This window comes from Mobula birostris, unplaced genomic scaffold (genome assembly GCF_030028105.1).
Source record: "Mobula birostris isolate sMobBir1 unplaced genomic scaffold, sMobBir1.hap1 scaffold_2983, whole genome shotgun sequence".
NCBI lineage: Eukaryota > Metazoa > Chordata > Chondrichthyes > Myliobatiformes > Myliobatidae > Mobula > Mobula birostris.
The window spans coordinates 22,494-36,174 of record NW_027276043.1 but is presented as its reverse complement, the minus strand read 5'-3'; positions in this window follow the sequence as shown (position 1 = coordinate 36,174).

Here is a 13,681-nt window from a genome sequence, read left to right as displayed (position 1 = left end):
CGGTACCGGTGGGAAGGGATATGTCAGTATATATCACTGGGGTATGGTACCGGTGGGGAGGGATATGTCAGTATATAACACTGGGGTACGGTACCGGTGGGGACGGATCTGTCAGTACATATCGCTGGGGTACGGTACCGATGGGGACGGATCTGTCAGTATATAGTACTGGGGTAGAGTAACGGTGGGGACAGATTTGTCACTGTATAACACTGGGGTACGGTACCGGTGGGGACGGATCTGTCAGTATATATCACTGGGGTACGTTACCGGTGGGGAGGGATCTGTCAGTGTATAACACTGGGGTGTGGTACCGGTGGGGATGGATCTCTTACTATATAATACCGTGGTACGGTACCCGTGGGGACGGTTCTGTCACTGCATAACACTGGGGTACGGTACCGGCGGGGATGGATCTGTCAGTATATAACACTGGGGTATGGTACCGGTGGGGACGGATCTGTCACTGCATAACACTGGGGTACGGTACCGGCGGGGATGGATCTGTCAGTATATAACACTGGGGTATGGTACCGGTGGGGAGGGATATGTCAGTATATAACACTGGGGTATGGTACCGGTGGGGACGGATCTGTCAGTATATAACACTGGGGTACGGTACCGGTGGGAAGGGATATGTCAGTATATATCACTGGGGTATGGTACCGGTGGGGAGGGATATGTCAGTATATAGCACTGGGGTACGGTACCGGTGGGGACGGATCTGTCAGTACATATCACTGGGGTACGGTACCGGTGGGGAGGGATCTGTCACTGTATAACACTGGGATGTGGTACCGGTGGGGACGGATATGTCAGTACATATCACTGGGGTACGGTACCGGTGGGGAGGGATCTGTCATTGTATAACACTGGGGTACGGTACCGGTGGGGACGGATCTGTCACTGTATGACACTGGGGTGCGATACAGGTGGGGAGGGATCTGTCAGTATATATCACTGGGGTACGGTACCGGTGAGGATGGATCTGTCAGTACATATCACTGGGGTACGGTACCGGTGAGGATGGATCTGTCAGTATATAACACTGGGGTACGGTACCGGTGGGGATGGATCTGTCAGTACATATCACTGGGGTACGGTACTGGTGGGGACGGATCTGTCACTGTATGACACTGGGGTGCGGTACAGGTGGGGAGGGATCTGTCACTGTATAACACTGGGGTACGGTACCGGTGGGGACGGATTGTCAGTGTATAACACTGGGATGTGGTACCGGTGGGACGGATATGTCAGTACATATCACTGGGGTACGGTACCGGTGGGGAGGGATCTGTCACTGTATAACACTGGGGTACGGTACCGGTGGGGACGGATCTGTCAGTATATAACACTGGGGTACGGTACCGGTGGGGAGGGATCTGTCAGTATATTTCACTGGGGTACGGTACCGGTGGGGACGGATCTGTCAGTGTATAAGACTGGGGTACGGTACCGGTGGGGAGGGATCTGTCAGTATATATCACCTGGGTACAGTACCGGTGGGGACGGATCAGTCAGTGTATAACACTGGGGCACGGTACCGGTGGGGACGGATCTGTCAGTATATATCACCGGGGTAAGGTACCGGTGGGGACGGATCTGTCACTGTATATCACTGGGGTGCGGTACCGGTGGGGACGGATCTGTCAGTATATATCACTGGGGTATGCTACCGGTGGGGACGGATCTGTCAGTATATATCACTGGCGTATAGTACCGGTGGGGACGGATCTGTCAGTATATAACACTGGGGTACGGTACCGGTGGGGAGGGATCTGTCAGTATATAACACAGGGGTACGGTACCGGTGGGGACGGAACTGTCAGTATATAACACTGGGGTACGGTACCGGTGGGGACGGATCTGTCAGTATATAACACTGGGGTACGGTACCGGTGGGGAGGGATCTGTCAGTATATAACACAGGGGTACGGTACCGGTGGGGACGGATCTGTCAGTATATAACACTGGGGTACGGTACCGGCTGGGTGGGATCTGTCAGTGTATAACACAGGGGACGGTACCGGTGGGGACGGATCTGTCAGTATATAACACTGGGGTGCGGTACCGTCGGGGAGGGATCTGTCAGTGTATAACACGGGACGGTACCGGTGGGGACGGATCTGTCAGTATATAACACTGGGGTACGGTACCGTCGGGAGGGATCTGTCAGTGTATATCACTGGGGTACGGTACCGGTGGGGACGGATCTGTCAGTGTATAACACAGAGTACGGTACCGGTGGGGACGGATCTGTCAGTATATAACACAGGGGACGGTGCCAGTGGAGACGGATCTGTCAGTATATAACACTGGGGTACGGTACCGGTGGGGACGGATCTGTCAGTATTTAACACTGGGGACGGTGCCAGAGGGGACGGATCTGTCAGTATATAACACTGGGGTACGGTACCGGTGGGGACGGATCTGTCAGTGTATAACACTGGGTACAGTACCGGTGGGGACGGATCTGTCAGTGTATAACACAGGGGACGGTACCGGTGGGGAGGGATCTGTTAGTACATAATACTGGGGTATGGTACCGGTGGGGACGGATCTGTCAGTGTATAACACTGGGGTGCGGTACCGGTGGGAGGGATCTGTCAGTATATAACACTGGGGTACGGTACCGGCTGAGATGGATCTGTCAGTATATAACACTGGTGTACGGTACCGGTGGGGACGGATCTGTCAGTACATATCACTGGGGTACGGTACGGTGAGGATGGATCTGTCAGTATATAACACTGGGGTACGGTACCGGTGGGATGGATCTGTCAGTACATATCACTGGGGTACGGTACTGGTGGGACGGATCTGTCAGTATATAACACTGGGGTACGGTACCAGTGCAGACTGATCTATAATGTACAAAACTCGGGTACGGGTACCGGCGGGGAGGGATCTGTCAGTATATATCACTGGGGTACGGTACCGGCGGGAGGGATCTGTCAGTATATATCGCTGGGGTACGGTACCGATGGGGACGGATCTGTCAGTACATATCACTGGGGTACGGTACCGGTGGGGGAGGGATCTGTCAGTGTATAACACTGGGGTACGGTACCGGTGGGGACGGATCTGTCCCCATATAACACTGGGGTATGGTACCGTCGGGGAGGGATCTGTCAGTTTCTAACTCTGGGTACGGTACCGTCGGGAGGGATCTATCAGTATATAACACTGGGTACGGTACCGGTGGGGACTGATCTATAATGTATATCACTGGGGTACGGTACCGGTGGGGAGGGATCTGTCAGTATATGTCACTGCGGTACGGTACCGGTGGGACGGATCTGTCAGTGTATAACACTGGGGTACGGTACCGGTGGGGACGGATCTGTCAGCATATTTCACTGGGGTGCGGTACCGGTGGGGACGGATCTGTCTCTATATAACAGTGGGGGTCGGTACCGGTGCGGACGGATCTGTCAGTGTATAACACTGGGGTACGGTACCGGTGGGGACGGATCTGTCAGTATATAACACTGGGGTACGTACCGGCTGGGTGGGATCTGTCAGTGTATAACACAGGGACGGTACCGGTGGGGACGGATCTGTCAGTATATAACACTGGGGTGCGGTACCGTCGGGGAGGATCTGTCAGTGTATAATACAGGGGACGGTACCGGTGGGGACGGATCTGTCAGTATATAACACTGGGGTACGGTACCGTCGGGGAGGGATCTGTCAGTGTATATCACTGGGGTACGGTACCGGTGGGGACGGATCTGTCAGTGTATAACACAGGGTACGGTACCGGTGGGGACGGATCTGTCAGTATATAACACAGGGGACGGTGCCAGTGGGGACGGCTCTGTCAGTATATAACACTGGGGTACGGTACCGGTGGGGACGGATCTGTCAGTGTATAACACTGGGGTACGCTACCGGTGGGGACGGATCTGTCAGTGTATAACACAGGGGACGGTACCGGTGGGGAGGGATCTGTTAGTACATAACACTGGGGTACGGTACCGGTGGGGACGGATCTGTCAGTGTATAACACTGGGGTGCGGTACCGGTGGGAGGGATCTGTCAGTATTTAACACTGGGGTACGGTACCGGCTGAGATGGATCTGTCAGTATATAACACTGGGGTACGGTACCGGTGGGACGGATCTGTCAGTACATATCACTGGGGTACGGTACCGGTGAGGATGGATCTGTCAGTATATAACCACTGGGGTACGGTACGGTGGGATGGATCTGTCAGTACATATCACTGGGGTACGGTACTGGTGGGGACGGATCTGTCAGTATATAACACTGGGGTACGGTACCAGTGCAGACTGATCTATAATGTACAAAACTCGGGTACGGTACCGGCGGGAGGGATCTGTCAGTATATATCACTGGGGTACGGTACCGGCGGGGAGGATCTGTCAGTATATATCGCTGGGGTACGGTACCGATGGGACGGATCTGTCAGTACATATCACTGGGGTACGGTACCGGTGGGGAGGGATCTGTCAGTGTATATCACTGGGCTATGGTACCGGTGGGGACGGATCTGTCAGTACATATCACTGGGGTACGGTACCGGTGGGTAGGGATCTGTCAGTGTATATCACTGGGGTACGGTACCGGTGGGGACGGATCTGTCAGTGTATAACACAGGGTACGGTACCGGTGGGGACGGATCTGTCAGTATATAACACAGGGGACGGTGGCCAGTGGGGACGGCTCTGTCAGTATATAACACTGGGGTAACGGTACCGGTGGGGACGGATCTGTCAGTGTATAACACTGGGGTACGGTACCGGTGGGGACGGATCTGTCAGTGTATAACACAGGGGACGGTACCGGTGGGAGGGATCTGTTAGTACATAACACTGGGGTACGGTACCGGTGGGACGGATCTGTCAGTGTATAACACTGGGGTGCGGTACCGGTGGGGAGGGATCTGTCAGTATATAACACTGGGGTACGGTACCGGCTGAGATGGATCTGTCAGTATATAACACTGGGGTACGGTACCGGTGGGGACGGATCTGTCAGTACATATCACTGGGGTACGGTACCGGTGAGGATGGATCTGTCAGTATATAACACTGGGGTACGGTACCGGTGGGATGGATCTGTCAGTACATATCACTGGGGTACGGTACTGGGTGGGGACGGATCTGTCAGTATATAACACTGGGGTACGGTACCAGTGCAGACTGATCTATAATGTACAAAACTCGGGTACGTACCGGTGGGGAGGGATCTGTCAGTATATAATCACTGGGGTACGGTACCGGCGGGGAGGGATCTGTCAGTATATATCGCTGGGGTACGGTACCGATGGGGACGGATCTGTCAGTACATATCACTGGGGTACGGTACCGGTGGGGAGGGATCTGTCAGTGTATAACACTGGGGTACGGTACCGGTGGGGACGGATCTGTCAGTATATATCACTGGGCTATGGTACCGGTGGGGACGGATCTGTCAGTACATATCACTGGGGTACGGTACCGGTGGGTAGGGATCTGTCAGTGTATAACACTGGGTACGGTACCGGTGGGGACAGATCTGTCCCCATATAACACTGGGGTATGGTACCGTCGGGAGGGATCTCTCAGTTTCTAACTCTGGGGTACGGGTACCGTCGGGGTGGGATCTATCAGTATATAACACTGGGGTACGGTACCGGTGGGACTGATCTATAATGTATATCACTGGGGTACGGTACCGGTGGGAGGGATCTGTCAGTATATGTCACTGGGGTACGGTACCGGTGGGGACGGATCTGTCAGTGTATAACACTGGGGTACGGTACCGGTGGGGACGGATCTGTCAGTATATATCACCGGAGAACGGTGCCGGTGGGGACGGATCTGTCAGTGTATAACACTGGGGTACGGTACCGGTGGGGACGGATCTGTCAGCATATTTCACTGGGGTGCGGTACCGGTGGGGACGGATCTGTCTCTATATAACAGTGGGGGTCGGTACCGGTGGGGACGGATCTGTCAGTGTATAACACTGGGGTACGGTACCGGTGGGACGGATCTGTCCCCATATAACACTGGGGTATGGTACCGTCGGGGAGGGATCTGTCAGTTTCTAACTCTGGGGTACGGTACCGTTGGGGACGGATCTGTCAGTATATAACGCTGGGGTACGGTACCGGTGCGGACTGATCTATAATGTACAAAACTCGGGTACGGTACCGGCGGGGAGGGATCTGTCAGTATATATCGCTGGGGTACGGTACCGATGGGGACGGATCTGTCAGTATATAGTACTGGGGTAGAGTAACGGTGGGGACAGATTTGTCACTGTATAACACTGGGGGTACGGTACCGGTGGGGACGGATCTGTCAGTATATATCGCTGGGGTACGTTACCGGTGGGGAGGGATCTGTCAGTGTATAACACTGGGGTGTGGTACCGGTGGGGATGGATCTCTTACTATATAATACCGTGGTACGGTACCGGTGGGGACGGTTCTGTCACTGCATAACACTGGGGTACGGTACCGGCGGGGATGGATCTGTCAGTATATAACACTGGGGTATGGTACCGTGGGGACGGATCTGTCACTGCATAACACTGGGGTACGGTACCGGCGGGGATGGATCTGTCAGTATATAACACTGGGGTATGGTACCGGTGGGGAGGGATATGTCAGTATATAACACTGGGGTACGGTACCGGTGGGGACGGATCTGTCAGTATATAACACTGGGGTACGGTACCGGTGGGAAGGGATATGTCAGTATATATCACTGGGGTATGGTACCGGTGGGGAGGGATATGTCAGTATATAACACTGGGGTACGGTACCGGTGGGGACGGATCTGTCAGTGATAACACTGGGGTACGGTACCGGTGGGGACGGATCTGTCAGCATATTTCACTGGGGTGCGGTACCGGTGGGGACGGATCTGTCCATATATAACAGTGGGGGTCGGTACCGGTGGGGACGGATCTGTCAGTGTATATCACTGGGGTACGGTACCGGTGGGGATGGATCTGTCCCCATATAACACTGGGGTATGGTACCGTCGGGGAGGGATCTGTCAGTTTTCTAACTCTGGGGTACGGTACCGTCGGGGTGGGATCTATCAGTATATAACACTGGGGTACAGTACCGGTGGGGACTGATCTATAATGTATATTCCTGGGGTACGGTACCGGTGGGAGGGATCTGTCAGTATATTTCACTGGGGTACGGTACCGGTGGGGACGGATCTGTCAGTGTATAACACTGGGGTACGGTACCGGTGGGGACGGATCTGTCAGTATATAACGCTGGGGTACGGTACCGGTGCGGACTGATCTATAATGTACAAAACTCGGGTACGGTACCGGGCGGGAGGGATCTGTCAGTATATATCGCTGGGGTACGGTACCGATGGGGACGGATCTGTCAGGATATAGTACTGGGGTAGAGTAACGGTGGGGATAGATTTGTCACTGTATAACACTGGGGTACGGTACCGGTGGGGACGGATCTGTCAGTACATATCACTGGGGTACGGTACCGGTGGGGAGGGATCTGTCAGTGTATAACACTGGGTGTGGTACCGGTGGGATGGATCTCTTACTATATAATACCGGGGTACGGTACCGGCGGGGATGGATCTGTCAGTATATAACACTGGGGTATGGTACCGGTGGGGACGGATCTGTCACTGCATAACACTGGGGTACGGTACCGGCGGGGATGGATCTGTCAGTATATAACACTGGGGTATGGTACCGGTGGGGAGGGATATGTCAGTATATAACACTGGGGTACGGTACCGGTGGGGACGGATCTGTCAGTATATAACACTGGGGTACGGTACCGGTGGGAAGGGATATGTCAGTATATATCACTGGGGTATGGTACCGGTGGGGAGGGATATGTCAGTATATAACACTGGGGTACGGTACCGGTGGGGACGGATCTGTCAGTACATATCGCTGGGGTACGGTACCGATGGGGACGGATCTGTCAGTATATAGTACTGGGGTAGAGTAACGGTGGGGGACAGATTTGTCACTGTATAACACTGGGGTACGGTACCGGTGGGGACGGATCTGTCAGTATATATCACTGGGGTACGTTACCGGTGGGGAGGGATCTGTCAGTGTATAACACTGGGGTGTGGTACCGGTGGGGATGGATCTCTTACTATATAATACCGTGGTACGGTACCCGTGGGGACGGTTCTGTCACTGCATAACACTGGGGTACGGTACCGGCGGGGATGGATCTGTCAGTATATAACACTGGGGTATGGTACCGGTGGGGACGGATCTGTCACTGCATAACACTGGGGTACGGTACCGGCGGGGATGGATCTGTCAGTATATAACACTGGGGTATGGTACCGGTGGGGGAAGGGATATGTCGTATGGTACCGGTGGGGAGGGATATGTCAGTATATAACACTGGGGTATGGTACCGGTGGGGACGGATCTGTCAGTATATAACACTGGGGTACGGTACCGGTGGGAAGGGATATGTCAGTATATATCACTGGGGTATGGTACCGGTGGGGAGGGATATGTCAGTATATAGCACTGGGGTACGGTACCGGTGGGGACGGATCTGTCAGTACATATCACTGGGGTACGGTACCGGTGGGGAGGGATCTGTCACTGTATAACACTGGGATGTGGTACCGGTGGGGACGGATATGTCAGTACATATCACTGGGGTACGGTACCGGTGGGGAGGGATCTGTCATTGTATAACACTGGGGTACGGTACCGGTGGGGACGGATCTGTCACTGTATGACACTGGGGTGCGATACAGGTGGGGAGGGATCTGTCAGTATATATCACTGGGGTACGGTACCGGTGAGGATGGATCTGTCAGTACATATCACTGGGGTACGGTACCGGTGAGGATGGATCTGTCAGTATATAACACTGGGGTACGGTACCGGTGGGGATGGATCTGTCAGTACATATCACTGGGGTACGGTACTGGTGGGGACGGATCTGTCACTGTATGACACTGGGGTGCGGTACAGGTGGGGAGGGATCTGTCACTGTATAACACTGGGGTACGGTACCGGTGGGGACGGATTGTCAGTGTATAACACTGGGATGTGGTACCGGTGGGGACGGATATGTCAGTACATATCACTGGGGTACGGTACCGGTGGGGAGGGATCTGTCACTGTATAACACTGGGGTACGGTACCGGTGGGGACGGATCTGTCAGTATATAACACTGGGGTACGGTACCGGTGGGGAGGGATCTGTCAGTATATTTCACTGGGGTACGGTACCGGTGGGGACGGATCTGTCAGTGTATAAGACTGGGGTACGGTACCGGTGGGGAGGGATCTGTCAGTATATATCACCTGGGTACAGTACCGGTGGGGACGGATCAGTCAGTGTATAACACTGGGGCACGGTACCGGTGGGGACGGATCTGTCAGTATATATCACCGGGGTAAGGTACCGGTGGGGACGGATCTGTCACTGTATATCACTGGGGTGCGGGGTACCGGTGGGGACGGATCTGTCAGTATATATCACTGGGGTATGCTACCGGTGGGGACGGATCTGTCAGTATATATCACTGGCGTATAGTACCGGTGGGGACGGATCTGTCAGTATATAACACTGGGGTACGGTACCGGTGGGGAGGGATCTGTCAGTATATAACACAGGGGTACGGTACCGGTGGGGACGGAACTGTCAGTATATAACACTGGGGTACGGTACCGGTGGGGACGGATCTGTCAGTATATAACACTGGGGTACGGTACCGGTGGGGAGGGATCTGTCAGTATATAACACAGGGGTACGGTACCGGTGGGGACGGATCTGTCAGTATATAACACTGGGGTACGGTACCGGCTGGGTGGGATCTGTCAGTGTATAACACAGGGGACGGTACCGGTGGGGACGGATCTGTCAGTATATAACACTGGGGTGCGGTACCGTCGGGGAGGGATCTGTCAGTGTATATCACTGGGGTACGGTACCGGTGGGGACGGATCTGTCAGTGTATAACACAGAGTACGGTACCGGTGGGGACGGATCTGTCAGTATATAACACAGGGGACGGTGCCAGTGGAGACGGATCTGTCAGTATATAACACTGGGGTACGGTACCGGTGGGGACGGATCTGTCAGTATTTAACACTGGGGACGGTGCCAGAGGGGACGGATCTGTCAGTATATAACACTGGGGTACGGTACCGGTGGGGACGGATCTGTCAGTGTATAACACTGGGGTACAGTACCGGTGGGGACGGATCTGTCAGTGTATAACACAGGGGACGGTACCGGTGGGGAGGGATCTGTTAGTACATAATACTGGGGTATGGTACCGGTGGGGACGGATCTGTCAGTGTATAACACTGGGGTGCGGTACCGGTGGGGAGGGATCTGTCAGTATATAACACTGGGGTACGGTACCGGCTGAGATGGATCTGTCAGTATATAACACTGGTGTACGGTACCGGTGGGGACGGATCTGTCAGTACATATCACTGGGGTACGGTACCGGTGAGGATGGATCTGTCAGTATATAACACTGGGGTACGGTACCGGTGGGGATGGATCTGTCAGTACATATCACTGGGGTACGGTACTGGTGGGGACGGATCTGTCAGTATATAACACTGGGGTACGGTACCAGTGCAGACTGATCTATAATGTACAAAACTCGGGTACGGTACCGGCGGGGAGGGATCTGTCAGTATATATCACTGGGGTACGGTACCGGCGGGGAGGGATCTGTCAGTATATATCGCTGGGGTACGGTACCGATGGGGACGGATCTGTCAGTACATATCACTGGGGTACGGTACCGGTGGGGAGGGATCTGTCAGTGTATAACACTGGGGTACGGTACCGGTGGGGACGGATCTGTCCCCATATAACACTGGGGTATGGTACCGTCGGGGAGGGATCTGTCAGTTTCTAACTCTGGGGTACGGTACCGTCGGGGAGGGATCTATCAGTATATAACACTGGGGTACGGTACCGGTGGGGACTGATCTATAATGTATATCACTGGGGTACGGTACCGGTGGGGAGGGATCTGTCAGTATATGTCACTGCGGTACGGTACCGGTGGGGACGGATCTGTCAGTGTATAACACTGGGGTACGGTACCGGTGGGGACGGATCTGTCAGCATATTTCACTGGGGTGCGGTACCGGTGGGGACGGATCTGTCTCTATATAACAGTGGGGGTCGGTACCGGTGCGGACGGATCTGTCAGTGTATAACACTGGGGTACGGTACCGGTGGGGACGGATCTGTCAGTATATAACACTGGGGTACGGTACCGGCTGGGTGGGATCTGTCAGTGTATAACACAGGGGACGGTACCGGTGGGGACGGATCTGTCAGTATATAACACTGGGGTGCAGGTACCGTCGGGGAGGGATCTGTCAGTGTATAATACAGGGGACGGTACCGGTGGGGACGGATCTGTCAGTATATAACACTGGGGTACGGTACCGTCGGGGAGGGATCTGTCAGTGTATATCACTGGGGTACGGTACCGGTGGGGACGGATCTGTCAGTGTATAACACAGGGTACGGTACCGGTGGGGACGGATCTGTCAGTATATAACACAGGGGACGGTGCCAGTGGGGACGGCTCTGTCAGTATATAACACTGGGGTACGGTACCGGTGGGGACGGCTCTGTCAGTGTATAACACTGGGGACGCTACCGGTGGGGACGGATCTGTCAGTGTATAACACAGGGGACGGTACCGGTGGGGAGGGATCTGTTAGTACATAACACTGGGGTACGGTACCGGTGGGGACGGATCTGTCAGTGTATAACACTGGGGTGCGGTACCGGTGGGGAGGGATCTGTCAGTATTTAACACTGGGGTACGGTACCGGCTGAGATGGATCTGTCAGTATATAACACTGGGGTACGGTACCGGTGGGGACGGATCTGTCAGTACATATCACTGGGGTACGGTACCGGTGAGGATGGATCTGTCAGTATATAACACTGGGGTACGGTACCGGTGGGGATGGATCTGTCAGTACATATCACTGGGGTACGGTACTGGTGGGGACGGATCTGTCAGTATATAACACTGGGGTACGGTACCAGTGCAGACTGATCTATAATGTACAAAACTCGGGTACGGTACCGGCGGGGAGGGATCTGTCAGTATATATCACTGGGGTACGGTACCGGCGGGGAGGGATCTGTCAGTATATATCGCTGGGGTACGGTACCGATGGGGACGGATCTGTCAGTACATATCACTGGGGTACGGTACCGGTGGGGAGGGATCTGTCAGTGTATAACACTGGGGTACGGTACCGGTGGGGACGGATCTGTCAGTATATATCACTGGGCTATGGTACCGGTGGGGACGGATCTGTCAGTACATATCACTGGGGTACGGTACCGGTGGGTAGGGATCTGTCAGTGTATATCACTGGGGTACGGTACCGGTGGGGACGGATCTGTCAGTGTATAACACAGGGTACGGTACCGGTGGGGACGGATCTGTCAGTATATAACACAGGGGACGGTGCCAGTGGGGACGGCTCTGTCAGTATATAACACTGGGGTACGGTACCGGTGGGGACGGATCTGTCAGTGTATAACACTGGGGTACGGTACCGGTGGGGACGGATCTGTCAGTGTATAACACAGGGGACGGTACCGGTGGGGAGGGATCTGTTAGTACATAACACTGGGGTACGGTACCGGTGGGGACGGATCTGTCAGTGTATAACACTGGGGTGCGGTACCGGTGGGGAGGGATCTGTCAGTATATAACACTGGGGTACGGTACCGGCTGAGATGGATCTGTCAGTATATAACACTGGGGTACGGTACCGGTGGGGACGGATCTGTCAGTACATATCACTGGGGTACGGTACCGGTGAGGATGGATCTGTCAGTATATAACACTGGGGTACGGTACCGGTGGGGATGGATCTGTCAGTACATATCACTGGGGTACGGTACTGGTGGGGACGGATCTGTCAGTATATAACACTGGGGTACGGTACCAGTGCAGACTGATCTATAATGTACAAAACTCGGGTACGGTACCGGTGGGGAGGGATCTGTCAGTATATATCACTGGGGTACGGTACCGGCGGGGAGGGATCTGTCAGTATATATCGCTGGGGTACGGTACCGATGGGGACGGATCTGTCAGTACATATCACTGGGGTACGGTACCGGTGGGGAGGGATCTGTCAGTGTATAACACTGGGGTACGGTACCGGTGGGGACGGATCTGTCAGTATATATCACTGGGCTATGGTACCGGTGGGGACGGATCTGTCAGTACATATCACTGGGGTACGGTACCGGTGGGTAGGGATCTGTCAGTGTATAACACTGGGGTACGGTACCGGTGGGGACAGATCTGTCCCCATATAACACTGGGGTATGGTACCGTCGGGGAGGGATCTCTCAGTTTCTAACTCTGGGGTACGGTACCGTCGGGGTGGGATCTATCAGTATATAACACTGGGGTACGGTACCGGTGGGGACTGATCTATAATGTATATCACTGGGGTACGGTACCGGTGGGGAGGGATCTGTCAGTATATGTCACTGGGGTACGGTACCGGTGGGGACGGATCTGTCAGTGTATAACACTGGGGTACGGTACCGGTGGGGACGGATCTGTCAGTATATATCACCGGAGAACGGTGCCGGTGGGGACGGATCTGTCAGTGTATAACACTGGGGTACGGTACCGGTGGGGACGGATCTGTCAGCATATTT